Source organism: Acipenser ruthenus, chromosome 5, assembly GCF_902713425.1.
Source record: "Acipenser ruthenus chromosome 5, fAciRut3.2 maternal haplotype, whole genome shotgun sequence".
NCBI lineage: Eukaryota > Metazoa > Chordata > Actinopteri > Acipenseriformes > Acipenseridae > Acipenser > Acipenser ruthenus.
This window is the reverse complement of record NC_081193.1, coordinates 33,615,893-33,621,286: the sequence shown is the minus strand read 5'-3', so window position 1 is coordinate 33,621,286 and position 5,394 is coordinate 33,615,893.

Below are 5,394 nucleotides of genomic sequence, written 5' to 3'. Positions count from 1 at the left end.
TCAACTGCTGGTGAGGTCCAGCGCCCCATATTTACTTAGATGCTGGTTAATTTTTGCTATTGCTGCTAATGTGGCTGCCCCGATTCTGAATGAGTGAGGAGTATAGAATTGCGGGGGAAGTCCTGCTCTGGAAACTAATGTGGACAGATGAGATGTGAACCAATGTCTGGATATAAGTCCGGTTTGAATTGATGGGGGTCAGATTTTGAAATAGGTTTGCGTTCTGCGATATATTAAGAATATCTATACAGAATCCTCCGAATCCCTTAAATGAAGCCAGATCGTGTGGTGCTGAAATGAAATCTTCATAGAACATAGGGAGGCCGTTCCAGTGCTGTATGAGAGCTGACTACATTTTAATGTCTTTTCTAGTTTCTGATGAAATATTGATGTAGGAGTCCAAGTTTTTTGTTGTTGAAGAAAGAGCAAGTAATCAAGATATAAACGTCCAACCTTGGGGGATAATGGAGATTGCAAAATTAAAATGACTCCGCAACGAGAGCAGTGTGCGTTTCCTGATTTGTTTTATTGATCTGAAAGTTCTGGATAAGGGAACGGATATTATTGAGTAGATACAGGGAGGCTGGCTTTGAACTTTTCTGTGTCCAGTATGATTCCTAGAAATTCCAGTGAATGATTGGGGCTGATTGTTTTTTCTTCTGAAAGCGGGACTCCAACCTCTTAAAATAAACTTAAGATTGGTGGTCGCTTCTGCTGGTGGATCTGAGGTAGGAGATATCAAGAGAAAATCGAGTAGGTGGAGCAGAAATGGAACATGATATGAATTGAGAAGTATCCTGCATTGTATTACTTTAAATGCGTCTGATATATCTCCTTTTGCTAACCAGGAACCACAACCTGCTAATTTAATTGAATGAATTGCATCTGAGATGGTAAAGTATTGTAAAGAAAATTGATTGTGAGGAATGAGTGAGTTGATGCTACTGGTGCTTGATCCCTGTGGTGCTGATAAGTCTATGTTGAACGCTTTTTTCATGACATTTTCCTAGAGGCGATGTCGATGGGGTTAATCCTGTAGATTGGAAATGGGGGGAGCTGGAAACGGGCCGGCCATAATCCTTTTTTAATCTCTTTTTGGATAGGATACTGTACTGTCTTGGGTTCTTGAATAGCAGAATGGCGGGTTTTGCTTTGGAAGGAGGAGGGAGTGATTTGACTGATTCCAGTTGAAAAACCGTTCTCTAGTCCATCGATTAAATAGTTGACAAAGATCTTGTTTGGGTGATTCAGAAGTTTATGTTTTATGGTAGATTTATGGGAGTGGAAATTGTAAGTGTTGAAGAAAGTCACTTTGGAGCTACTGGGCAGATGGCTTTGGAATAAGCGTCCCTGCAGAAACTGCACGTGTGATTTGTTTTTGTCTGAACGAGCATATACCGAAGATGATATTATTACAGATTTGCCTTCCTCCTGCATATCTGATTTTTCACCCTAATTTATCTACCCTTGTGGATTGCTCAGGTGGGGCTGAAGAATGGATGGAGTTAGAGATAGAGATTCTGTTTGAAAAGCGGAGAGGAGTGATGCAGACTGCTGATCTGGAAGTTGATGCTATAGCAGCTTTCGGGCAGAGAGAGGTTGAGTGGCCAGTGGAACTGCAGACCCTGCATGTGTTGGCTCTGAGGACACTAAAAATCCTGTTGAATAGGTCTAAGTCAGGTTGTGCCCAGTCGATGATGTGGTTATCTGTTGCCAAAATAGCTGCTGCTTTTGCTGAAAATAATTTGTGATAATCGAAAAACATGGTCCCTCCATATCTCCACTATGTAAAAATTTGTAAGAATCAATTTCTTGTCTGTGGTTTGGGTATACTGAACATAGCACATCTCTGTATATAGCGAAGGCAAAGACGAATTTCCCGAGTTAGATTTTTCAGTAATCTGGGGTCTCTGGATTTCATCATAAATCTCCGCAATCCACGACTCTATGATCCAGAAATTCAGATGTAGCCATTACCAGAGAAACCAGACTAACGTGTTTACCTTCAATTATGCTTCGCCGAATCTGTGGGGATATTGAGTGACAGCGACCAGTGGTTGTGGAGGCGGAACCATATGCTGTGGCAGCTGCAAGATTGTAGATCAGAGGCTCGACCGCAGGGACCGGGGTTGGTATCAAACTGGAGGTGTCTGTAGCTACGGTAGAGGCGGCGGAGTTTACTGCAGTTTTTGTACTGCAGAGTTACACTGCCGTTTTTGAGTAGGATCTTTATGAGTTTGTTGAGAGTCCAGTCCTTAAAGTACAGTCACTTTGGAGGTGTATCCTTGGCCCAGAGCTGTTTTGATCGATGGGGATTGATTTTTTCTACAGTGGGTAGTGGTATGCTGTCCTGCTCAGGAGGCACCTGCTCAGGTGTTACTGAGACGTCAGATAGAGAGAACAGTGGTGGGCTGACCAGATCCTGGGTTGAAGCTATCGGATAATGTTCTGATACAGACAAGAAGTGATCTTCAGAGACCTCTGAATCTGAGGAAGGGTTGTGCGGTGAGTATTCCCTACTTAATTTGATCTTTTTTAATTCTTTACACAGAAATAAGTTGCTGGGGGTCTTGCATTCCGCTTAGGTTCAGAACCAAAATGAAAAACACAAAACAGAAGTATACTGTGTGGCCAATGGTTTAAATAGGAAGTAGATTTGATTGATGATAGGAGATCAAAGGATAGGGAGAAGCCTAGCTCCCGCCCCCCGAACCATAGTGATAGGTTAACATAAAAACTAAAAAAACTACTAGAAATAAATCATCTCTGGTACTGGCCAAAGTTACTGGACAATCACTTATTCAATTTTTGACGCCAGCCACATACCCACATGATAACTGTCTTCTCTGCCAAACCAGAACCACACTAATAACAATGCAAAATACATTTAAACATAGGGGAGCACATACAGATTAACAGATAATGTTACTGAGCTGCTGCAATCTGGACAGTTGGCATGTCGGCTATCTCTCCCTTTTCCCAAATGTGTCTGTGCTCCTGTGTAAAAATACTCTCTACTTGCAACAACATACATCCCTGAGATAAGGAGAGAGATTATAATCAGGGGTTCACATAACTTATATCATTAGGTTCTCACATGAGTATTATCAGAAATGGTTTGGTACTCACCAAAATTAGGGGTCATTATCCAAGTCGCTGTCTAGCTCCACCTCCTCCTCTAAAAGTTCAAATAACTGGGATGTCAAGGATCAGGGGTGTAAATTTGGAGCTAGATTTTAGCGCCAGGGTACCTTATATAGTGTGAGCGACATTAAATTCTGGCGCCAGTAGACATGTTTAATTTATTGTTATTTTTTTATATTTGTTAATAACCATAGATGATGACAGTTTCCCATTGGGTCTGGACTACTCAAATGACCCACCCACACTCACCCACAAAAACAATATGGAAGTCTGCATTTGTTTTTTCTTGGTGTGCATGTGTACCTGCGTACCAGTTATGTGAACCCCTGATTATAATGAGAGATGCTTCTCATATGGTGTAAGAACTCATTTTGGGAAGCCAGAACTTTATAGTCCCAAACTACACAGAATGTGTCTCTGTGGCACAGCGCCCCGCCCCTGTGTGCATTTGTGTTATGTGTTGTATGTTGCGTGTGTAAATGTTGGTGTATAGATTGGTACACGGGATATAAACGGGTCTGTGTTTCACGTGTATTTAAAGTGTAGATTTGTATTTAGGCACGAGGAGAGCACAAATCACTTCACGTGCTGGTTAAATGTAATATGTGAGCACGGGGTTGCACAGAATTAATTCACGTGCTGGGATTCAAGTGAATAATTAATTAGTAATTGAATCCCAGCACAACAGTATAAATAGGCACATTTTTAGTCAGTCAGGGTTAGGTGTTCGGAAGAGGAGAACGGGTGAGAGAGAGAGGATAGTTAAAATCATTAAAAGTAAACGTAAAGTGTTTGTTCTCACCGTGTTTGTTTGTCTCTCCGTGCACCGTTTGTTTAGTGTTAGTCCGTTTTGTCTGTCTTTTTATTTTGGCGTGTAGTGCCGTGTCCAGTGTTTTTGTGCTGTTTTCAACCCTTTTATTTGTTAATAAACGCTGAGTGCAGCCATTGCACTCAGCTCATCACCATCACCGTCTGTCTGTGTTTGAATTCCTTCCTGCTTCCGGTCTGACGCAACCCACTCTGGCCGTCTTTGTGACAGTCTCTTATGCCAAAAGGTTCATAAGGGGCATCTCTAACTGGACATACATATTTTATGAAGTGATTAATTATTTTATTTTTTTTACATAAGAATGTATGTATAGCATTAATTGCTCTTAAAACAATGAACAGCATTGCAGAAAACTTCAACAAAAGAACATCATAATAATCCAAATATAAGTAGCACAATATAATATCTTCTCTACTACTTCTGGGAATAAGTTGATAAAATGCATCCAGCCTAGTTTGACTGACTGATTTCCTTAATTTATTTTTTTGTTTTTAGTTTTTTGCATTCTGAAAAGCACGTGGGTAATTTGCTGTAGCACACCCACTTCCACCTTTACTTTAATCTGACATTCTGCAAATCTACAAGCTGTTTACACACTGACAATAATAAAAAAAGACTGCAAACACGACTTTGGCAATAAAACTGATACACAAGGCTTTTTCTCAGGATCTTTTTGTTCTGAACAACTTAAAATAAAATCTCTGGTGTTCTGTACTCAATGTCTGCAACACTTCTGCCACCCTATGTTCTCAATATACACGCTGACATAAATATGCGGTCTCATTCTATCCACATAGCATCTCAATGCCCAAACCAGGCAGAGGGAATTTAATCTCCTATACGACTCCTCCGCAAAGGGAGGGGGATGGAAAGCCTCTAGATCCACTGACTGATTCAAGTGAAAATCACGTTAGGGAGGAAAGCAGGGTTCGTGCGCAACAATACCCTGTTTCCATTGCCCCAATCACACATACAGGAACTGTGCATGGACAGTGCCTGTAACTCGCTGACCCGCTTAGGAGGTCTTCATAGAGAGATATTTCAGCTCTATGGTATCTATGGGCTCAAACGGGGCCTTCGTGAGAGCCTCCAGTACCACGTCTTGACTCCATTCGGGAAGGACGTCCTTTATAGGAGGACGTAACCACTGAGCACCCTTTAGAAAATGGGTCGCCAGTATATGAGCGCCCGGGGATACTGAGTCAATGGGAACGTGGCAAGCAGATATGGCTGCTAGGTACACTTTCAATGTAGAGGGGGATTTACCCACCTCTAGCAGATCTTGCAGAAACTGTAAAATAACTGCTATAGGGCAATACATGGGATCATGGCCTCCGACCATGCACCAGTTTTGAAAATATTTCCACTTATAGGTGTACAACGCTCTTGTGTAAGAAGCCCTAGTGTTCTGCAGTGTACTT